The sequence below is a fragment of the Corvus moneduloides genome, chromosome 2 (genome assembly GCF_009650955.1).
Source record: "Corvus moneduloides isolate bCorMon1 chromosome 2, bCorMon1.pri, whole genome shotgun sequence".
In the NCBI taxonomy this organism is placed as follows: Eukaryota; Metazoa; Chordata; class Aves; order Passeriformes; family Corvidae; genus Corvus; species Corvus moneduloides.
This window is the reverse complement of record NC_045477.1, coordinates 95,622,802-95,647,818: the sequence shown is the minus strand read 5'-3', so window position 1 is coordinate 95,647,818 and position 25,017 is coordinate 95,622,802. Positions and strand designations below refer to the sequence as shown.

At 41.0% G+C, this 25,017-nt stretch overlaps 1 protein-coding gene across 1 annotated transcript in view; it reads left to right on the top strand.

Annotated features, from left to right (window-relative positions):
• ST6GAL2 (ST6 beta-galactoside alpha-2,6-sialyltransferase 2) overlaps window positions 1-25,017 on the top strand; it is a 174,008-nt gene that overhangs the window by 60,411 nt on the left and 88,580 nt on the right. Inside the window, exon 4 of the mRNA XM_032100433.1 lies at window positions 2,244-2,309. The gene's annotated coding sequence lies outside the window, so the exon portion shown is untranslated. The remainder of the gene's footprint in view (window positions 1-2,243; window positions 2,310-25,017) is intronic.

The window sequence follows — 25,017 nt, the reverse complement described above, 5'->3', positions numbered from 1 at the left end:
TTATTTTTCTTAAAGCTGCACTACATATACATAGCAGTCATTATTCACCTAAATTAACAATTCTTTCTGATCTCCTGTGAAATGTATGTTTGTGTTTTCACAGACTTTTTTGTAAGATAGGTGCTCACTTCTATGTACAACCTCATATTTGTGTAGAAGCTCTCCATAGCAACTAATGATCTCTTGAGGGTAAAAAAGCAATGAAGCTCAACTTTGATTTACAAAAACAGATCAGTCATTTCCCCTTTTTTGATAGTGACTTTGATAAGTTTTATAGTTCAGCTGTGTTGTTATTTGCTCCTCTTACAATTGTCGTAGAAAATTTAACCTTATCCTTCAGAGAAGTACTGCTGTCTGTAAGTCCTATGTGTACCCCATGTAGACCAGCCTCCACACTGGATTTTTTCTTCTTACCCTCTGTCTGGGACAAATTTTGAAAGTTCAGTGACCTGCTGTTGAGAAGTGGCACCTATCAACTGAGCTGTCGTTGGGAGGTCTTTTTGTGGCAGCACTAGAGCTATTTCTCCTCTCCTAATGGGCACCATGTAATTTTCCTTTCATGCTGCTCCATTTGGATGGTGGCTGTCATCTGGTCGGGTACTCCTCATCTTGTTCCTCTGAATTCTGAACCTGTCAAAACATAATTCCCATCAGTGTGGAGGAGGAAAGACACAGGATATTTGCCCAGGAAGGTCCCTTTCTGATAGCTACTAGGACAACCCCAAGTGATGTGCTATTTTGCATCTAAAACTTGTCACTTTTAAAGGTCTTTGCTGCTGCATCTCAGCATCAGTTTTAGTACTTTCTTCATAAGGAAACATAGAGTAGGCATAAAAACTTTTTAATATAGTGTGGCAGAGTTCCTAAATTTCACTGCTGTCCACCACTGCTGACTGGTGCTCCTTTAGGTATGATCATCTTTGTTTTAATCCCTTCAGGTGTGTCTCTGTGAAATAGCCATACGTCACACTTTCATGCTGTTCCCACTATTTCCATGATCCTGTTTTTCACCTTCCTCTTTCAGCCTGAATATAGACCAGTCCACTTTCTCTATTTCTCCATCATCCGCTTATCCCCAGAATTTCCGGGAAACAAAACTGATTGTCCTAAAAGACCAACCCAATTAGTGCAAATGGAAATTATAAGCCTTGAACCGTCTCTGTGGTTTTCTTGCTAACCAGTGAGCTTGTATCCATTTTGGATTCCACTTTGAGACAGAGCCATCTTTTTGCTTCAAGTTAACAAAAGAATTGTCACACTTCCCAGAAACACTGAGAACAAAAGAACTTGTTTGCACTGAATGGTTGCCTCTAACTTTCATCCATACTCTCCCTGTTGGGTATGCATTCCTGGTGTCTAGTAGTGGTGGGATAACTCACAGGGAGTTCAAATGCTCTATCTCTGGCAATAGTAGAAACTCAATACATTTGATAATTCTACCTTTCTGCCCATTAAGTTGAAATTAATCAACACATTCTAAAGTTATATGTCCGGCTCACAGACACCAAAGAGCACAGGAAGCATAGTAGGATAAGTCTAGTTTCCTTAGAAAAACAGGGTAAAAATCCTTTTAGTTATCCATTCCTCTTTCTATTGTACAAACTCGATTTCTTTCTCTTATTCCCCCTTGCTGTAAAATGGAACCGATAACTTCTTGCTTCAGGTCTTTGAACATTCAGTTGTACATGAAAACCACAGTGAATACTCACTACCTGTAGTGACAGACTTGCTCAGATGTTCTAGAAAAAAGGCTAGATTAAACTAGACAGGCAGTTCTTTTGTGGTTTTTTTTTTTTTGAGATGATTATAAGATAAACAGTGTTTTCAAATTGTTATTCATACCCTTCTCCGTAAACCCTAAACTCTCTAAACTGCACATAGCTATGACCCTTCATGTGCCTTCTCAGAGTTTAAAACCTATTAGTTTCTTTATGCAATTTATTATCCTAGTGCATTATTGTTTACGAACATTCTTCATTACGCCTCTGGTTTCCAGCATATCACTCAATCAAAATCCCCCAGAATATTTTTTCTCTGTAACAATTCATGAATATTAGCATTTTCCCCTTTTGAACCACCAACACTTGAAAACGATGAAAACCATTTTCCAGTACATGAAAATAGCTGTACAAACTCACCATCTTGTATTTCATTAAAATTATAGCCAGACAAGTAGTACTTTTTATATTTTTTGCATGATTTTGTGCAGTGGTTAAACTGCATTTTTTATCATTTTCTTCTAGGTCAGTTTCCAGTTACCTTTCAAATGGTGGAGGGCATCTTGGCTTCCCAGGACACAGAGGAGCAGGGTAAGTGGGTGGCTGTGTAACCCTGCTGTTCTCTTACTGAGACCACAGTGTAGTGAATAGAAAACACTGTGGGATTTTTCAGTGTGGAAAACCTGCTGGTGAAAGTGTTCTACCAGACTACAGCAGCAGCACACACAGGGCTGTCTGTTAGAGGGGTGAACTTGTCTTTGTTGTCTCCTTCAGACTTGAAAAATATCACTGGAATGAGTGGAGTCTCCCAGGATCCTGGCAGAAAAACCAAGGAGTGGGTGCTGGCCTCCGGGTCAGTTTTATCAGGATTTTCAAACCTTCCTGTATTTTCCACAAAGTCCCCTAAATATGGACATTGTTCTTGCTGGTCTTGTTGGCTTTGGCAATGTTTGGCTGCTAATTCTCTTGAAGCACTCCAGAGAGTAAAACAAGCAAAACATATGTCATTTCCTGGTATTAAACCAGAGCTTTTTGTATCTTTTCAGTTTTAACATTGTGATAACCTTTGATCAATTCTCTTCTTTTATTCCTTTTTCAAGAGCAACATTCAGCTATTTCATTGTCAGAAAGTTTATGATAAGATGGGAAAAGGCAGTGTTAATGAATTGCTTATAACAAATATAATACTACTGAAATCATTATCAACAGAAATACTTTGTGATTTGAAGCACTTCTACAAAATTACTATTAGCTTCTCTTTACTGCAGGCCAAGCAAGAAAACGCCAGACTTCTCATTTCGAATATCTGATGTAGTTATGTGCATTTTCTTCCTCTTGAAGACTCATCCTTGGGTGAATATTTGTACGGTTAGGATTTAAGATATGCCATATTTGCCAAGATCCAATAGTACTTTTCCATAAATATTTGAAATCAAACATTTCCTGAGCTGGATCTCATACTAGTGTGTGCCATCATGCTATTTATATTACTGTGCTCCTGTTGACAAATACATAAGCATATGTTTTGTTTCAGATAAGAATCAATTTGATAAATATTTATCTGATTTTCCTTCATGCTTAGACTGAAAATCACTCCAGTAAAGCAAAGCAAAGCAAATTTAAATTTCGTGCATATGGTGCCAGTCTTTGCCTATTCAGACTCTGCCTTATTCAGGGCAAGGACTGGAGGTGAAATTATGGCAGCAGTTTTGAGCTCCAGTCTCTAAGTGATATTATTATAGAAAAAATAGAGACATATATATCAATTCTGCCAAATATAGACATGCAGCTGGTGACCTCATCTATTGGCCATAACAGCAGCAATGTCTGGCCATAGACTACAAAGATGGTAAGAATAAAATGAAGAACATGAGAAATCAAGTGGAAAATCCCAAAGATCATAGAGTGGGGGAACAGTGAGAGAACCAATAAATGTTTCAAGCACACCAGGAACAAGAGGTCAGTAAGAGATATAGAAATGTTCTTTGAGAAGGAACAAGTAATTTATTGACACAAAAAATACTTTCTAGGCAGTGCACTACCTCCAAAAATTGGTCCTTTTATCTATGAAGTAGGATGGGGAGAAGTCAGAAAGAGTAAAATATATTCTTGCAAGGATGAAAAGGGAGGAAAGTAAAAATTCAAGCTCTGCAAAAGAAAGGAGATTAAATATACATCTATTCCAAGAAAATCTAGCATGTAATACAATATTAAGTATTATAGGAAATTAATCAACATCAGTTGGATGTGAAAGTATTTTTTTAGTATGAAAACCATGCATTTGGAGTCTGAAGACCAAGAGCATGAAGAGAAAATGTAGCACCTTTTAGTTTCATCAGCCAGTGTATTCAGTGTTCTGACTGCAAGCAAACACTTCCTTGCTGGCATGCTCTTAGTTAGGCCAAGGAAGATCCTATAGCCTCCATTCTACATAGTCAACAGCCTGCTTTTAATGAAATCTGATGTTACTGTTCAGATGAAGGATGCTGAGTGATTGACAGTTGCTGAATGCTTTTCTTCCACATTTTAAGTCATCTTTAAAGCCATCAGATCTGCGTGTATGTGCATGTTTCATTCTTACGTGGGTGCATGTATCTTGGCATTACCATAAGGAACTGGAACAGTTCTGTTTGGAAACAGGAGGTGCTCAACAGTAACCTGATAGTCTAAACCATCAGTGAATATGTGGGATCCCTCCTCTGCCTGATTTAGACCACGGATTTGGATATGAGCTTCCTAACTCCCACATGAGTGTCCCGGGCTGTTAGCTCCGCTGTTGTAGACTTTTTTCGTTCCCTGCTGATGGAGGTTGTATTCAACACTTACTATATCTGAATAAAAGAGAAAATGGTCTTCAAACTTCACACTTTCAGCACACACCAATAATGTGCCAAAGGGTCCAGGTTCATTCCAGTGTGTTTTAGTTTGCGTACACAGTGGCTTGTCTTCAATACGCTTGGAGTCATAAAAAAACATAAAATGAATCACTATTTCTAGCAGAGATGTGAAATACTGGAGCATCCCAGGGAAGCAGCTCATACCTGCATCTCTCAGCTCCCAGAGCCATGTTGCCACACAAGATCAATCTGAAATACCTCTTGCTTTGCATGGAACCCCTGATGGAGACCTGAAAGATCTTCTCTGGTAGCAGTTTAGCAAGGAGTGGCACTTTCCAACCTCTGAACTCAACAGGAACCGTAGTCCCAAGCAGCTTGTTATACGTAGTCATATGTATCCAAGGATTTCTTTGCAATGTGTGCCTACACCCTACAGTTTTTGGCATTTCTGGGACATTTTGACAGAAAGGTAGGCAACTGATGTTACATCTGCTTCCTCTGCACCTGTCTGTGCAGCCTTTGATATCTATAACCATCTGAAAATGAAGGATTTCTCTCCTTTCCCGACAATGCAGCAAATCCTGGTACAGCAATTACTCCTCTGTGTCATGAGTGGTGCTCACTCATGCTCAGTGAAAAGTTACTCTTGGTACTAAGTGCAAAGAACTTGGCACACAAAGAAGAGGGTACTGAAAGCAGTGTCAGGGAAAGGCAGCCTTGTCAGATCAAGGCAAGGTGGGTGGTAAAAATATTGGAGTGGGCAGCACACACAGACACAGATGGGAAAATGCAGATGTCTCTAGACCAAGGAAAGGTCTATACATGTTATAGATGTGACACATCAAATCCTCACCTAGCATAGTGTGCATTGATAATGAAAAGGAAATATACAGTTAATTGTGAATCACAGCAGTCATGTCCCACTTTTGCTTCAACTATTAAAGACGGTTGATTTAATTACCACCTAGTTATCTAGCAGAAGGATTCACAATATAACATACCCTCATGGAAAACAAAGTCAGCATGGTTTCACCTGCCGTTCTTAATGCAAGAGAATCAGAGAACTGTAAGCTAGACCATGTGATCAATAATTGCCCAAGTGGAATAAAAATACAGCCAGAAATGACTATCTGCTTCAAAAGTTTCCATGAAAACATCTCACACAAAACTGCAAAGAAAGAAATATTCAGAGGTTTTTGAGTGGGAGACAATTTTCCAAAAATACTGCAATTTTACAGTAATTTTACTCGTGGAATAACAGAAGTTCAGCAAAAAAGATGTTTTTCACAAATTTCACTCCTTACTTCATCTCCATTGAATGCATAAATATGGTCTTTCAAGTATAAAATAGGCATGCAGCACCATTACCTGGTGGCCAAATGCTCTCACAGAAGCCACCTGGGGTCATGGAGCAGTCAAAGGCAGGCACAGACTCAGCAGCCCTGAGCCAACTTCGAGTTCAGGCCTGATGCTGATGCCTACGTTACTCTGCTACTGTTGCTGGGTAAGATATTTTCACCTCTATAATTGCTGCAATGAGGGAGCTTAAGGTTAGTGCAGATTTGATTGGACCAGACACCCCACACCGTCCTTGGAGAGGAACGAATTTGTTAGCTCAACTCCTGTGATGGGATAAATGTTTGAATCTCCACTGATGTCAGGGAGATTCAGCCATTTGCACCAGCTAAACTGACAGCTTGCTGGGAGCACATCAGTGTGTTCCTAGCCACAGCTCTAACAATCAGCTTTGTAACAGCAGCTGCACAGAGATCCAGAAAAGAGCCTTCCATGGCCTGGGCAGATGACTTTGAGCTGAGTTCATCTCAGTGGGAAGTTCTCCTTTGCATATCTTCTGGTACACTTGAAAGAGCATAGCTACCTGTTGCTTTGTAGACTGAGCATGAATAGAAGTTTATACTGCAAAAAGAAGGAGTGAGCATCATTGCCTTTGAAGTCGAAGCCAGAACTCTAGACTGTAGAAGCAGAAGTATCGGGAGCATCATTAGTAACTTCCCTGTTTCTTCCGCCCAGAGCTGAAAGGCTGCTGTCATGGCAATTTTAAAACATCTCCTTTGAAATTATTTTTGATACTTTTTTTGCACTTAACCTCACCGTTTTTCATCTGCCTTTTTTTTTTTTTTTCAGCTCAATCTGTGTAGCATTCCCTTTATTTAAGTTACTTATATTCATTTCCTAATATTTAATTTTGTAACACTGATCTGTGTTTGGTTTAACAAAGTAAAGTCCAAGTGTGTCAAAACACTGAAAGTGAGATGACTGGATAGACAGGCAGACAGACAGACACTGAGATTTTCTATCCTTATAGCTTGGCAAATCAAAACCTGGTTAACTTGTCTTATTTATTTCATACTGCTTGTACCTCCTGCTCAAGGGAGTAACCTTTTTTTCCTATTTGCTTTGAAGGTGATGTCATAGAGCAGACTGAATATCAGAAATAGAACTGTACTCTAGTAGGTGTCAGCCAAGTAAAATCTTACAATTTTGCACAAAACAGAGTAAAAATGTTGATAATTTTAAAATAGAGTGGAACTGATCAAGATGTAGGATTCTGAGTGCAGATAAACTGTCTGGACTTGGGCCTATTTATGTGTTAATAGGAAATGTAGGCAGCCAAGAAGCAATCTGACCCTGTTCCTTACAAGGAAAAACTTCTGTTTTCAGGTATTCTCAGGACAGGAAAAGACAGAGACATGCTTTTGAAACCACCACATTGTCATCTCAAGTACAGGGGAGGCTGTGTGGGGAACAGGAGATATTTCATGTAACCAGTGGTGCTTTTATTTAAAATATGCTATACATTTCAAACAGCTTCAATTATCTGTATGTCAGCAGTAATAAAGTATTTCTTTAGCACTTAATACAAGTAGTTCTTTGTATTTTTTAATCAGAACTGATTTCTGAAGAATACTTCATAGAGATGTAAATGTACAAAATCATGAATTTCCCTGTGAATTATTTCAGTCCATGGGGAGGTAGGAACAGAAACTTGCAGGAAAGCCCTGCTCCTTTGTCCCTGCCTCTCCATGGCTCTGGCCTTTTTCCTGGCTTCTCTGCAGTCTGAGAGCAGTGGGTGATGCTGAAGGAGACAGGAGGGAGTTCAAAACTTGTTCCACCTTGCTAATGCTGTGGCAGAGCCCATTTCAGCCAAGAAAAATGTGGACTGACCTCCTGCTACTCTCAGGTGCACCAGCACAGAGGAAGGGGCTGGTCCAGCCTCTCTCATACACACAGATAAAGCTTCATGAAATGGAGATGGGGAACACCTTGCCTTCACTACAAATCCCCCTTCCAGCCTATTTTTCAATGACCAGCATTCTAAGAAAGAAGTTCACCTTCCTGCAGGAACAGCTTCCATCACAAGAGAATATCTGATTATTCTTACATACCTCCACCCTGGGGCTAAAAACAAGTAAATAAAGAAGTAATGACTGAAAGATTAGCAAGTACTAGGACATGCAGCAAGGGCATCTGTTGACCACAGAAATTAGGAGCTGGATGGCAGACCTGTGCTGCCTTGGCAGAGCTCTGCCAGAAAAATAAACTAAATAATCTGTGTTTCATAACAATAATAGTAATAAAAGTCATGGCAAGGAATTCTGCCTCCACCTGTGCAGAGCCAGACCTAAGATCCCTGAAGCGATGGCAATGCCTCCACCAATACAGCCAGCTTTGAGTCTACACTAGAAGAATCAGGAGAGAAAAAAGAGCAGAGATTGCCTCTGATGATCAGCAAAGAGCATGTAGGGCAAGGGCAGGATTGTAGTACTTCTTCCTAGGGTTACCTCTCCCATGTGTATCTGGACAGGAAAACCACCATGGAAAGATTAGGCACAGTGACATTAAGGGCCCATCAGGAACCAACTCCTCTATTCAGCCTAAGAAGCTGCTTCCCCATGGCTGTGTGGCCCCATGCAGGAGTCTCACTCTTCCTGGGCTCTGAATGGACTGTGAATGCAGGGGTCCAATGTGGATTTTAATGAGAAGAATAAAAGGTATTTTTTAATTTACTACAGCATTTTGTTTTTCTAAATTCAGAGTTCTGTAGGTTTTGTGTTAGAAGAGATGAGGAAAAAGCCTAAATGAGTAATGCAGTTTTTAATACAAGCATCTGGTCCTGCAGACATGCTGAGTGGGAGGAGGAGGATTTTTCCTTTTAAAATAGAGCAATGATTATAAAAACATGACAGGAGTGTGTCTTCATATGGGAAAGCCTGTCACCTTTATTATTTCTGCTGGCAGCAGTGACTAGATGTACTTTCTGAAACAAGCCTTTCACTCACAGGCACAGCATTGAAGTATTTCTCGCATGAAATGCAAGTAGAAAGGCAGAGGTAGATGCAGATTGTATTGGGAGAAGCTGTTAAAATAATCACTCATTTTCACCTTTGTTGCTTGTCACAGCAACACACCTTGGGCCAGGCCCTTCCTTTACAGAGGAAGGCTGTGATCCTTCAGAGCAAAGAAGATTACTTCTCCTTACGATTAAGTACTTAACTGAAGCCTTCAATAGGCTATGTTTGGTGCTTTTGAAAGTGATCCTTTTATTTAATGTTTTCTGCATCCAGAGTTCCTTGGTGATATTTCATTATTGAAGGTGGGGGAGAAAACCTCTTCACTTTTTTTACTCAATTTGCCTTTCAATAAGAATGGCTAAAAGTCCTCACTCTGGTCTATTGGAAAGAAGAAGACTTTTCAAGTGAGGATTAAGCAACAAAAAACCCAAACAAAAAACCAAACATACAAAACCAGGTAAAACAACACCAAGTTGTCCCAGAAATGATTGCTGAGAAATTGCAGGGATGGTGAAGAAGGTAGAGAAATTATAATATTCCCAAAAGGAAAACAGTTGGGGAATGGGGAGAGGCATGATTCCACCCATGCCGTAGTTCCACAAGATATCCAGTTTGCAGAGAACACAGTAATGCTGTCAAATCATGAAGTTGGTTGGCTCAATTTGAAATATTAATTTGTGATAATTTCACCCAATAGCAAGAATTAGCTTCTGCTGATTCAGACCATCAGGTATCAGTGTTAAAATTGGTCAGACTGGTCCTTTGCAGCTCCCTTCTTTTTGCCTATAGAGGTTTTGGGCACCTCAAGAGAGTGCATTGCTATGTACAGGTCCGGGACAGCCCACCCTGCAAAGCACGTGCTGAGCCCCAGGACAGCCTGTGCTGTGCCAGGGAACATGAGGCTGCCAAGCTGCTCAGGGAGGTAGGATGCCACACACCTATGCAGCACCCAGCACACCAAGCTACTGCCATGGGAAAGGCACAGCCTCTGCATCTCAGAGAGATGAACAGAACACAGAGGAGGGTTTCAAAGCAGGCCCTGGGAAGCAGTTTGCCCTTCTCACTGATGGCACACCTAACTACAGTACTGCAGAAATAGTCTGCAAGTATGGATGGTCTCAGGTAGAGAAGATAAGTGGCCTGATTTTGCCACTTCTGGGCAAGCATCCTGACCCAGTGGGATATACAAGAGGGAAGAGGTGGAGGCTTCTAATTTTGCCATTACATTTGGAGGGAAAGTAGCAGCCATAACCACAGTTTGCACAGAAACTGGTTGAATGGTAAATGTGAAAACAGGAGGAGATTCACATGTTTGATACCTCCCAGGAGGCACAGGCTTGAGGAGGGAAGGTGAATATCAGCAGAGCTTCTGGGTCAATGTTTTGAGGCAGCTGCCTTAATTCCACCTACAGTTCTTGGGTGCCCATCTCTTTTATCAGATTTGCCCCTGCCTGGCTGTGCTTGCATTCCCACACCTGTGGAGCAGAGGAAAGAGAAAGTTAAGGGCAAGTCTGATTGCTGGTGCTAACAGGGAGATGGATTGGACTTACTGAGCCAGAATAAAGGAAAAAAAAAAGAAAAGAAAGAAAGATATTTAACTGTAAAGATTCAAAGAAATCAGTGAAGCAAGTAATCAGTTCTAAGGCCAGCCTACTCTCCAGACAAATGCCAACTCACAAGCATAGAGTTGGACAGCAAGGCAGACAGAGCCTGTGCCCTTCCAACGCACAAGACTAACTCCCAACCTTCAGAGGAGGGTCTAGCAGCCAGTTATGACAGTGACCAAGTTTTGTGGTGCTCTGAAGCCCACTAAGGTATGAGGGCTGGTTTGTGCTGGTTACAGCCCAGCAGCTTTGATAGGAGACATGACATGTGTCAGAATTGTGAGGATGCAGGCAATAGGTGAGCAGAAAAAGCTCCTTTGGAGTGGCACGAAGAAGGATTTAAGGGAAAGTTTAAAATCAAAATTTAAAGCAAAACAGGTGCTGAAGGCCCTGAAAGGTAATCCATATGTTTTTCTTGGGGAAATTTGTTTTGAGGCAAATTTAAAAGGAATTAATTATGATCTTGCACACGTCTTAGGGAGAAATCCCTAAGCAAAACCGCTTGGGTTGCAGGCTAAGCTGCAAATTATGTTTGTTCATTCAGCCCATGTTTTGAGAAACAAAAGGGAATTTTGGGTGCCATTCTTTGTCCTACTCACTTTTTCTGCTGGTATCAGGCATACATTCAACATTCACTCTCCAAAAGCAAAAAAAAATCAACTGTTTCTTGGTGGATACTAAAACTCACTGATCTCTTCTAGAAACACAGGTGTAATGTGGCTGTGAGGGAATGCTGTGAGAAAAGAACTCTGGTTTTAGGTTTATTTCAGCATCCATTAGGAATTATCTGGAATTATCAAAACTCACTCAGGTCACAGAGAAGACATCATAAAATCACATTTTCTGTGTATCATCATACTTTACTTTCAAGTTAGCCAGGTCTTGGTCACAATACGATTGAATAAATTATAGTTATTTTAATGATAATAGATAATATGCCTAATTCAGTAACACAATCTTCCTGTGCAGGGTTTTCTTTTACCTTTGTAATTTGCTCTGTCACTGTCACTTCCATTACTCCTACTGAGAATCATACGCCTTTCTAAGAATCTGTATAGCAGCAAGAAGTCCTTGGATATTACCATGAGACCGACAAAAGCAAATATGGAAAGGTACTATAGTGTCACAGTGTGAGAAATGCTTCCTACAATTCCATATTCTAGCAACTCCCTGGTACTCAGAATCATAGAATTGATCACAGAGCCCAACCATTGACCCTTGCCAAGCCCACCACTAAACCATGTACCTAAGTGCTAAATCTATATATCTTCTAAATACTACCAGGGATGGTGACTCCACCACTCCCCTGGGCAGTCTGTTCCAATGTTTACTAACCCTTTCAGTGAAGAATGCTATCACAGTTTCCGATCTAAACCTTTCCTGGCACATCCTGGGAGCATTTCCTCTTGTCCTATCACTTGTTACTTGGGAGAGGAGACTGACCCCCACCAGTCTATCACTTCCTTTCAGGCAGTTGTAGAGAGAGATAAGGTCCCCCCTCTGAGCCTCCTTTTCTCCAGGCTGAACAACCCTAGGTCTCTCAGCTGCTTCTCACAGGACTTGTGCTCCAGACCCTTCCCCAGCTCCATTGCCCTTCTCTGGACATGGTCCAGAACCTCAATGTCTTTTTTGTAGTGACAGGCCCAGAACTGATGCATTTGATAGAAGGTAAAAGAAAAGGCAATATGTATATCAATATTTTAATTTAATTGATAAGCAAAGGTGGTTTAATTTCTTTTTTAATCCATTTGCATGCAGGAGTGAACAAATTCCTGTACAAAGTACGTTCCTTTGAACAAAGCACACAGAAGTGGCAGCATCCAGAAGGCCTTACCTCAAATCCATCTTGTACAGCCATGCAACCTCAGTCCTTCTGGAATTAATAAGGAGGTAGTGACAGTCTTCAGTGGAATATGAATTTTGAATGTATTCATTTCCCTGAGCGTTCCTGCACTTTACCCACTAAAAATGTCCTTACGTTTCCAGCCCAATGTGTGACCCCCAGCCTTCTGTTTACAGTTTTCTAATATAACTGCTCACACATTTTTTCAGCTGCAGAAACAGGTACTTCTTCATGCTGAACTGTCAAGGAATAAACTCAAAGTTCACTTAAAATATAGGGGTGACTCGGAAAGGTTCTCTCCTAATGCAATATCTACTTATTAGGTTAAAAATAAATAGGATTGTTAATGCACAGAAATTGCATGGCATTGTCTTCCCAGTGAGCACTTTATTCCAAAATAAATCACAATATTTTGAAATGATCAGCCCACCCTAGAATGTTTCTTGGAAAAAAACCCCTAGAATAAGAGCATCACATTCTGGGATCCAGGAAGAGTAATTTGGGGTTACTACTGACAGTATTAATGTGGCTGCATCAGAAGCATTATTTTGGAAGAGCAAAACGGTCTTCTCTCAGAAATGAGATCTACAGGTTGCTACTCTATAGGTATGAGGTAGCTTTGAGCTGGAACATCCTCAGATAAACCAGGAAGCTGGACAAATATTATTTTGAACCAATTAGACCCAATCTACTTCTTGTGGGCTCCTACATCACAATCATCAGTAAGAAAACAAGGGCACCACACTCTGATCTGCTCAGAGTTAAGGGACCAGTTTTAGAAGACTGAAATTTAATGTAATAGAGACAAAGAGCTCAGAGGATTACAAGAGCTTACTACCTAGAAACAAAAAAAACCAAAACAATGTGGTCTTAAGGTTTATTTAAATTGACTTTAATGATTCTTCCTTTCAAACCAGTAAGCCTGAAGTAGCAGTTGCTAATTAGCAAGTCAGTGTCTTAGCTGATTGTCTTTCCTGGGACCACAGTGCAAATAACCTTGTGACTTTTCTTGTGCCGGGAGAATGGGTTTAGAGTGTCTAATTAGGGCACTGAACAGCCGATTGTGATGAAGAGCCCAACATAGCCTGGTTGTTTTATAAATATCACGAGTGGGGTTCTAAACTTCTCCCCATCAGTTCTTTTCTTTGGGAAAGCAGTGGCACCAAAAGGAGACAAACACAAACAGAAGTGGGAAGTGTCAATATCTGAGCAGTATATAGTTTGGGAACAGGCCTCTTCTCTATTATTTAATGAAAGAACCAATTCGGTTCCCTCTTCAGAGAAAAAATAAAGGAGGATTTCATCCCACTTAATCAATATTAGTCAATAGTAGTTTTCCTTGGTGAAGCTAGAAGGCAATTAACATGCACACACCTCCTACTGTAATTGTATTTATCAGCTTCCGCCCCAGCCCCCCCTTCACCCCCCCTTTTGAACACCATGGTCTACCTTTGGCAGAAATGAGCAAATTCAAGCAACTCAATTGCCATCAGCAAAATGAAATCATTTTCTCAACAGCTGCTTACAGTGTCTAAGTGCTTGCAGGATGACCTGTCTGGTACATGCCCTCTGAGATAAGAAGTGCCACATATTTGTATTGAGTTTGCTTGGCCAGGTTTTGGTACTGGGAGGGACTGGGAGTGGCGGCATCTGTGAGGTTACTTGACACTTCCTCCATGTCCAGTGGAGCCTGTGCCAGCTGGCTCCAAGACAGACCCACTGCTGGCCAAGATCGAGCCCAGTATCAACAGTGGTATCACCTCTGAGGTAACAAATTTTAGAAGAGGGAAATTTACAGCACAACAGTAGCTGCAGACAGAGAGAGGAGTGAGAACATGTGAAACCACCAGCCCTGAAGACACCAAGATCAGTGAGAAAGGAAGGGGAGGAGGCGCTCGAGGTGCTGGACCAGGGATTCCACAGCAGCCTGTGGTGTAGATAATGGTGAAGCAGCTGTGCCCCTGCAGCCCATGAAAGTCCATGGTGGAGCAGAGATCCATTTGCAGTGCATGAAGGACCCCCCAACAGAGCAGGGGGATGCCTGAAGAAAGATGTGACCCCACGGGAAGCCCACAGCGACACAGGCTCCTGGCAGGACGTGTGGAGAGAGGAGCCCACGATGGAGCAGGGTTGCTGGCAGGACTTGTCACCCCAAGGGGGACCTACACTGGGGCCCATGATGGAGCAGGTTTGCTGGCAGGACTTGTCACCCCACGGGGGACCTACCCTGGGGCAGTTTGTTCCTGGAAGACTGCACCCTGTGGAAGGCACTCATGCTGGAAGTAGAAAGCAGCCCATGGGAAACGGAGAAGTTTGGGAAGGACTGTCTCCCATGGGAGGGAGAAGAAGTTAGAGAAAAATGGGAGTGAAGTTGGGCCCAGGAAGAAGGGAGGGGTGAGAGGGAAGTATTTTAAGATTTGGTTTTACTTCTCATTATCCTACTGGGATTTGATTGGTAGCAAGTTTAATTTCCTCAAGCTGAGACTGTTTTGTCCATGATGGTGAGAAATCTCTCCCTGTTCTTGTCTCAATCCATGAGCTTTTCATTGTATTTTCTCTCTCTTGTACAGCTGAGAAGGGGAGTGATAGAGCAACTTTGGTGGGCACGAGTTTTCCATGAGGGTAAACCTACCAGCAAAGTTATTTAAAGAATTGTATTTCAACAAATTTATTTTTCTGTAATATCAGCAGAGCTCTTTACAACTGTGAACACTAGATCATTTACTTTGTGCAGTGCCAAAAGAGGGTGACAGAAGATACTGAAAGACAAAATAATTCAGATTCTTTGGTTGTCACACCTGTACTGTAGACCAGAAAGAGATCTTTTGATATTTCATTGGTGTGGATAAAGACTGCCTAATCTCCTTGCATGGTGTGGAGCTGTTTATACACCTTTTGCTGGCATTTCAGTGGTACTCTTTTTACTCTGCAGTCCCAAATGTTCAGATTTGTGAAAAGCACATTATGCCATTCTGAAGTGAAGTTTAGCTTTGAGAAAAAAGGCACTCTAGAATATAAACCAATAAATAGATAGAAGAAACACAGGAAAATCTAACTATTGAATTTTCTTTTTGTATCCTACGGAATGCATTTTTCTCTGATAAGAGTATATTTCTGCTACTCATTCTACCAGTTTCTCTGCTCAGTTTTCAGGCATCCATTAAAAAAATTATTACTTTTGTTTTTCCTCTACAGAATATTTTATTGATTTGATATTAAACAGGACATAATAATTTAGAGCAGAGCTCAAGTTTACACACATCCTCAATAATCACTCTACCACATCCTTGTCACTGTCCTACTTTCCTGTCCCTTCCCACTCCCATCGTAGACACAGCTAGTTAAGAGCTAGGAATTGATGTCACCCTCTGTTTGCATTTACAGAGTAATGTACTAAGGAATATAATGTTTTTTACAGTGCCTTTGTCTCATTCTTATGGGTCCAATCTGTGTGGTTTGCTACAATCCAACTAAGCCTTTGTGCTAATCCCCCTTACAAGTATTAGCAGTATCCAATATAACGAGATCATTTCACTAAGTGAGGTTTGGGGTCTTCACAGAAAAGCCAGTGATGAAGCACATGGGGAATCTCTGTACAGATGAGATCTTTCTTTGATGAGCAGTGCCTCTGATCCCAGAGAAACACTGTGGGCCTCCTGATCATTCTTCTTCCCAATCATGTCTATATCCAACAGGGCCAGCACAATTCTTACCATTACATTATAAGTTCTCTGCCATAATTAATTTTTTTTGCACTCCTTCCTGAGTGATTTCCTTTCTAACTAGATATTTCAAAAACAGGAAGAAAAATGATCCTTGAATTGCAGCTACATTGCTGGCTTTATGAAGATACATAGTACAGCCAGGAAAACAATTTCTCACAACCTGAACAGCCTTCTCTGAAACCACAGATACCAAGCAGACACTCTTCAAAATAAAGTGATAAATTTTAAGCAAGGGATAAAACCCCACCTCTTTTAAGTAATAGAAATTAATTATTTAATGCTCAACTACATGCTTGCATCCTATTCCTGTTTGCTCCTAGGAAAGGAGGGAAACAATACAAAAAGGCTACTGAATTTGCTGTCAAGGGTAAAATATCTTTGTTGTCATGTCCTGAGGGCTGTTCACTGCAAGTCTGTTAGTGACACTGCAATTGGTGGGATTCCAGTAGGGCTTGACATTGTCTGAATGCCTTGGAAAATGCTTCAAATCTTAGGTCTGCCCAATCTGCAGAATGACTTTGGAAGTACTTCACATAACTTTAAATTAATTAAGGGGTTTGGGAAAGGAACTTCCAGTGAAATTAAACAGTGAAATCAACAAACATTTGGCTGAGCTCTAGACCCGGGGCCAGACCAGTCTTGGCAATTTTGGCTCACAAAATTTTGCAAAGCCAGACAAAGTCGATCTCCTCCACCTAGGATGGAATCCACTGTTTGGGCCTTAATCCAACAGATTCACAAATTCAAACCTTTCATCTCTTTTTAACACTATCCCCTTCCCAGGGATCTGTATGTAGCGTTTCATTCTGTGGTTCTTGACTTGCTCTTCACCTTTTTCTGTTTTCCTCTTATACCATGCTCAGGAAAGGATATGATGAGCAATGACATCTTAAGTCTAGATTATTCACAGATGTTGCGTTTCTTTATCTCAGGGACAGAAATGCTTGTGCAGGCCTAGCTGAAGCAGCTACAACCTTCAGCTCTTTGTTACTCCTATGGTTCCCTCAGTAGACATTGTTCTGATGGTTCACAGACTGTTCTGTTGCAAAATCAGTCAGAGGATCATCCTCCGGGCTTGGGATCCTTTGGTTTCAGTGGGGAGCGGGAAATCACCATCAGCTGGTGTCCTTTTGAATTCCATCAAGAGTATGATCCCATTGCCGTTGAACACTTGTGAACAAGTAAACCAGATATTTTGCTTACATTTTTTACATAGGTGACTTACATGATTTAACTTTTTCTACCCACACCTACCTGACTTAGAACCAAAAAAAAAGTTGCTGCAGACTGAGATTGTTCTACGCTCACAGTGAAAGGCCCACTGAGCTTGTTCAGAGCTTCATCCTTTGCCTCTCCTTCCTGAGTGTATCTGCAGCATTTGTCAGCATTAGACCCTGGGACATGGGACAAAGCTGCTGCTTGTGCTTCAAATACATGTGCTTCAATATCTAACCTTTTACCAAGACAGCTGCCTGTTCCTTTGAGATAAACAATGCTGTCTATGTCCTGCTTTTGTGCCAAAATGGAATAGTCGAGAGAAGTGTTTTGTTAAATGTTTGTCAAACCAGGGTATCACAGAGGAGGACTGACAGCTTTTTTGGGCTCTTTTACTCGGAAATTTCTTCAGGATGGCAAGCTTACAGTCCCAAGCAGATGTGGTAACCACACCTGTGCTAGGTCAGATAGATAAATCTACTGTACTCATGTGTTGTTGGCTACTATTTTTTCTCTTTTGCCAACAAACAAAGTTCAGTTTATTCTTGCCCTCCAGGGACAAGTTTTTTCCTGTTGCTTTCACAGTGTTAAAGTCCATGTTCTTAGAGTATTTTCTGCCCTTATAAAATGTTAGGTGTACAGCTAGGAAAAGATGGTATTCCAATTTTATATTGTCCAGCTCCTTGGTTTCTAGGTGAAAGGGAAAAAATCTGTGTTTGGACTAACCAGAGCACCAGAGCTCATTTTCATCTATCAAGACAATGTTTTTAATTTCTTATTTATTTCTTCCTTTTACTATCTTACGTAGATGATGGGAGAGAATGAGAAGGAAATTTAATGTGTCGGGTTTGTCAGCTGAAGTAATTAATCACAACCCTATAAAGCCCAAAGGACTACTCCAGTTTGTACCAACAGTGCAGCCAGTCTGCTAGAAAAGTTTTCTGATTGCTATCCTGTTTTTCCAGCATTACTGTTACAGTTTTCTACTTTCTTCTGGCAACATCCATTGTTCATTACACACTCTTGAATACAAGCAGAGGAATGTTTTTTTGTCAAAATCCCCCTACTAAGCAGGTGACAGTACATATAATTCAGAAACTCTGTAATTATTTTTAAAATAAAAAGTTATCACTAACTAGTGTATACAAAGCTATAACTTCCAAATAACTGCAATTGTATGTTATAAAAAAAGTGAGGAATTACCATGTTGAGACTTTATTCTAGCCAGTGCTCAGGGCTTTGCAAACAGCTGAGATGTTTAAGTTGTGTAAAGACTAATGTAATCCATACAGTAGCAATAGAAATTCTTTTGTGGGTTTGTTACTGACTGGCACTTAAAATGTTTTTTGTTTTAATTATTGATTGTAACCCCAAACTTCAAACCTGTGCAGGAATGATTATTAATATCAGTGTTTGCTGTCAGGAAATAAACATAATACCCAAACATGGAATAAGTCTTTCTCACCTGTAGACTTTGGACAAGTTCTACCCTAAAATTCATATAGGCTGACACCACTGATGGAGGCCTAATCCTATACTGACTTCAGTGAAGGTATTTGTCTGGTATTTTTCTCTGTCACAACAGAACTTGTCTTAAACTGGAGATGTGAAGTTGTCTTGGGTATTGCAAGACAGAGAAAAGACCTGCTAAGTTAATTTCACCCTGTTTGAAAGGTGCAGAAATATTTCATCTATAAGAGACAGCAACCCAATTTTAAAATGGATCACCAGGAGGACACAAAACATTAATTTTAATTTTAACTATTTTATTTTATTTTTATTTAGTTTTAGCTTATAGAATAATTGTTTTCTCTCTGGAGCTCATAAAAAATTTCAATTAATATTGTCCAACTCCTACACTTCATGCTTTACATGACATGATTTGCTGTGATTGATCTGACCCAAGATGACACTATTCAAGGCGAGGAGCAAAGTACAGTCACAAATAATACTAATACAGAACAAACCCCTGCCCCTTCCAGAGCAGCAGCTCCGTGCAGGGATGCAGCGTGCAGCAGTTGACATCCCCATTCTCTGCACTGGCTCTAAGGATGTGTGCCCTCCCCTCCAACTGCACAGCTGCAGTTCCTCTCAGCACAGGAAGGGGAAAGGGATGGGTCCATGTCCAGGCTGCACAGCCCCATTCAGTGGACCCAGCTGCTAGAGTTACTCTCCCAGGAAACTCCACTGCCTGTCACAGGAGCTATGCCCTACTGTGCCCACTGGTCCCACCTCCAAGATTTAGCTGGCATTAATTTGGCAGCACAAGCCAGGGTAAAAGGGAAACTGAGGAAGAAATGGGAGACACAGACTCCAAGGAGCAATGTTTTAGGAACATGGCCACTATTACTGAGGGTACTCCAAAAGGAACTGACTCTGAACACACCTGAGCAAAATGTAAAGGGCGGCTGGAGATGGGGCTGACACAGTATGGCAGGAGAGGAACTAAGGAATTGGCCAAGGAGAATCAGTTCCACATTAATGAATGTGTCAGAGTTGGGCCTTTGTCTGAGGTCCTCAAAGAACCTTGCATCTTCTCTCCAATGACAGTGCAGCTAACTGAAGCACTTTCACCAGAGGACTTTTCCACCAGATGCTTACAGATAAGCAAGATGCATAAATTGAGTGGATGAATCTTATGCAGTGACACTAAAGTAAGTGACCTGCATCATTCTAATCCTGTTACAAAAAATAGACTATTATGGCAACATAGCTGAAACGGTAAAATTTTAAGGGCTTGACTTGTTTTTGATCTTCTCAGGCTTCCTCAGAAAACCTCCCTCTGGAGCAGCAAAGCAGAACAAGGATAAGCAGAGCTCTGCCTTGATCCTCCATTCCCTACTTCTTTCCTCCCTGCAGTTTTGGTAGCCATGATGGGAAAAGGAATCAGATGAGAAGATAGTCTAGCATCTCCTTTCTATTCCTTTCTTACAAGGGCCAGGGACACAGCTTTTACACTGTCTGGACAGGTCCATCTACTCATTGCAATATTTCAGCATTGAATCATAATGGAGAGAATTTTGCTCTGCTTTGAAGCATTGAAGGACATACAGATAATTTGACACTGAGATAACACAGAATTGGAAACCAAAGTTTTAGATTTGTAAAAATGAAAAATTCTTTTAAAAAGGAAAAGCAGGTCAGGTAAGGTCAGGTCAGGTCAGATCAGGCTACTCCAAATCAGTGCTCAGAAGACTGGGTCAGTCAAGAAAATTGGTAATGCTATATTAAAAATTGGTAACTTCCAAGCAACTTAGGTCTGAAAGCACTAGCTTCGTACTGCTGTCAGAAGAGGAACAGCCAGCTAATTTCCATGGCCCAGAATGAATAAAAGCATTGTTTTACTGAATCGATGTGCTAATGAATATCATCTGCCTCTTTTGAACTTTATCTGAAGCTTTGCCAGTAGATTTGCAAAATTTCTGTGCAAAGACCCTGTTGCTGAAGGCAGATCAGTGTAACAACATAGCATGAGGAAGGGTGGTGGCTGTAGGACAAAAACACTACAGTGAAAGTGTGTGAGAACTTTCACAATCAATGTGCTCTCCAGGACTGTAATATTTCTTGAAGAAACCACTTCCAGTGCTGAGTCTGGATCACAGTAGTGTGTATCTTTCTTTTCAGCAGTGATAAACTCAGCTCCAGCCTGAGTCTGAAGGGAAGGACAGCACTGCCTTGCAACCCCATGGCCACATTTCCTGCCTTGAAACAACTGGCTTTAATAGAGCAGAAACAACCCCCTTAACCTTTCACCTCCTTTTGCCCCATCTCATCCCCTGCCACTGGCAAATCACATAAGTAAATTCACGCCTCAGATTCACACTTGAAGATTACTAGGCAAATAATACACATGGCCAGAAATGTTTGAAAGACCTTATAGAAATAGAAACACATGTTCATTAATAAGACTCTGAACATCAGGCAATTAAAATATAGTTGACCCCACGATTTCTGAAATCTACCCCTGGAATTTCTGTTGTTCACACAGCTGCACTGAAGGGATCACTCAGAGAGTCAGTACTACTTGTTATTTAGGGATCTGAGATGTACTCCTGCAGGATCAATCTGAGTAGTAAATCTGAGTGAAACTCAAATGAGAGTGGAGATGAATATTGTTTGCATTGCATTAACATTAGCCTCCATAGTGGTGGTGTTAGTGCAGTGGGATGTCTCTTTGCCATTCTCCCAGTATAAATGTGTGTTGTTCTACGTGTTGTTTGATGACTTCTCAGATAGATGAGCAGCTTTTTTTTTATGATAAGCTCAGAAATGCAACCTGAAAGCAACAAAGCAGTGGATGGCAACAGTGATGTAATTGCTACGAACATGAAAATTGGTAGTTATCACAGGCCAGGTATTGTCAGGCAATAATGAGTAAAGACATGTCACAAGTGACTGATAGATATGGAAGAAAAGGGAGGATTGCTGACAAGGAAAATGTGATTAAAGCAAGAACGCCTGTCATAGCAGTATTTACATGTATATAGGTGGAGCAAAAGGTTCCTGAAAAAAGCAGCACCCTATCACACTATTCATTTGATTTCTTCCTTGGATGCAAGTCACTTTTTCATCTGAAAAAGGAAAATTTCACTCCCATGAGAGCTGGCAAAAGCATTTCTTCATTTACAGAAAGCAATTTGAAAGATTTAGGAATAGGTTCCAAACATAGCTGATGAAATTTCTTTTTCTGTTTTAGTTAACATAGTTTTATTGATCTGAATATACCATTAACAGAAGTAATTGATGGGGCAAGGAAATAGAACTGCCTACTACAATTTAATTTTCCGTCAAAATCTCTATACCTGCTGTACTCTCAGTTTCAATATTTCAGTGTATTGCCACTGGCACACTACTCACTGAGGAGATTCTGCTTTACTGCGAGCACAATGTTCATGACTTGTCCTCTCACAGTTGTGGAGACAAAAACACATGGACTTGATTTAAGCAGGATGGCCGGCTGCAGTTTCAGTAGTGATATCAGGACTGATTAAAGACAATGCAAGAGCAAATTAAACCAACAAGTGCTTTCTGTAGGCCTGATCCTACAACCATTCACCTATGAGTAACATTTAAAGGTAATTTGCCTGTATGAGTGAGGATTTGGCTCATCATTCAGTGAAAGTTGTGGGATTAGATTCTCTGTTCCCTGTGCTGAAAAATGTGGCAAAATGGTCCCTTTTCTACAACTGGAATGAGTCTGTCTGTTACTATATAAAATGACTGAGGCAGGACAATTGCAAATTAAGTATCACGAGAATTAGAAATCACTTAACGTAGAGCTGTAATGCAAGTACCAATGTAACTCTGATTTTTTTATTATACGTATTGAAGTGCCCAATCCAGTTTCCCAAAAAGCTCCAGAGTGCTTCACAGCCTCACCACAAACTCTGGGTCTTGCCCAGTCCAATGTGTGTATCTTAGCCCAGATCTCCAGTCCTACTGCAGGCTTCATGTGCTTACAATATCAGAAAGCAGGACTACTCAGTGAAAATGAGAGGAGAGGAACAGGGTTAGCATCTGTATTTTTCAGCTGAGGAGCTGGCACCTGCATTTCCAGCTTCAGAGTGGAAGACATCCTGGCAGAGCCAGTTGCCAGGTGGATGCAGCACTCAGAGTCAACTTTGTGTTGGTCAGAAGCCCTTGGCAGTGAGAATTCGAGAGCAAGTCTGACAACCAAACCACCGCTAATGGACACAAGTCCTGTTTTGGCATGGGCCAGTTTGAAGTGGCTGATGTACTTTAAGCCCTTGCTAGAGGAAATAGTTCATTTTTTATCCCTGAGAGGCTTTTGTCCACTATGGAGATCCAGGTGTTACTTCCTTCAACTTGCCAGTTGTTACTACAACCAATATTTTGTTCTTGTTTTCTATAAACCAGACGAAATGTGCCTCATTTAGCCCAAGACACTCGGGAAGGGTGGGATGGCTGGGATAGGGGGCAGTTATGCTGAGACCGTTGTGCAGTTTGCAGTACAGCTATGGCTGTAAAAATTAGCTTTCCTATTTTCAGGACCTGAGAGCCTCTGCTGGTTCACACAGGTTACTTCATGCTTAATTCATGCTTACCTGTGTCTTTTCCTGAAAAAAGAAGGGGTGGGGGGTGGGGGGTTGATGTGGGTGTCCTCTTAACCTTGCCAGTGAATCAGAAGGCCTGCTGACTACAGAGGGACTCCTCCTGGCTGCAGGATTTGGTTTGCAGTGATAATTTTCTCCAGACGAAAGGCCAGTTTTTTGTTGATTTTTTTGTTAAAGCAGAAAACTTTCCTGGGCTCCCAGAAGTATGAGAGGTTCTGAGTGCTACAGTTCATCATGGCAGTTCCTGAGTGCTCAAAGAACATTTCAGAAAAGTAACAAAAGGTTTAAAACCTCTTCATCATCTTACAATGCTTAGATGCCTATGGACATATGCTTTAGTGGCTAAGTTACTGCTTGCTTCTCTTGTTTTCCTGCTGCCTTGTAAGATCTTTACTGGCTGACTCTAAGTAGTGTAGGAAGAGTAGCATATCTACAATGCAATAAAATATAAACTGCCCTCATGTGTGTCTACTGTGATAGAGACAAGGCAAGCTGAAGTGGCCTAACTCTACTCTCGGTGGCGCTGAACCCTGTGTGACTGCTACTTCAGCAGAATTACCTATGGGCTACAACAGGGCACACAAAATCGGGTTCCCTCCCATGTCATATCTTCTTTCTTTTCCTTAACACTCAGAGGCAGTTTCCCGCTTTTACGATTTATTCCTTGCTGAAAGACAAACGAGTACACAGGTTCTCTCCTCAGCCTTTTAATATCACTTCAATCTCTGTGGGTGCAGGACAGATTTTCCCCTCCAATAAGGGAAGGGATTAAGGAACTCAGATTTGGCAGAGTAATAGAAAGAGATTAGAGAATTCAAATAATTGGTGTAGGGGTGACAGCTCACTTCTTGCAGCACATGAAAGCGCTTTGGAAGGAATTTGAGAGGTCAAAACATGAAATTACTTTCTACCATATTGCTAGTTTTTCCCAGCTGCTGTAAAAAAGCACACCAGAGGGCCATTTTCCCTTTCCACTTCAAGAAGTATTGTTTCTCTCATTACAAAACCACCACATAAAATTTTGTGGTATGCCATATCTGATTCTACTCTCTCTAGCATTTCTGAGAAGAGATCAGTAACTACAAGTGCAATATTTTTTTGAGGTTGCCCTGCCATGGAATGCCTCAAGCGGGGAGAAAGGCAGAGTCCACATGTTGAAAACTATTTCAGAATAGGAAATATTCAACTTACTTTATTTCACCAGACATTCAGAAACAAGTATCCTTCCTTTTTAACACAATAGTGCTGCAAAGAAAAATTTTAAAGTGATTTGACATTGTTATACTACAGCAATCTTCCAAAAGCCGTGCTAAATCAAATGCTTTCAGAGTATAACCTCTCATGATCCCTTGTAGCTCAGTTTTCTATGGTTCTCCAACTGCAGTAATTTCCCCTTCTCTAGAGAGGTTTCCTTCTATATTTCCATACCATAGCCTACAATTACTTCAAAGTGCAGTAAAATGAAATAAGCGTGGAAGTCTGAGCAAAGATCAAAGAGGACCTAATTAACAGTTGTTATGTATGCAGATAGATCTTGCAAGAACACAATTCTAGAAAGTCAGTGTTATAAGAAATGCATCTCCACTGCAAGGCACTATTCCCAAAGCTGGGTACTTGGTCTGTGGGAAGGTTAAGGGAAAGCCCCGTGTGTGTAGGAGCCCAGATGCAGTCACATGCAGGAGACAGAC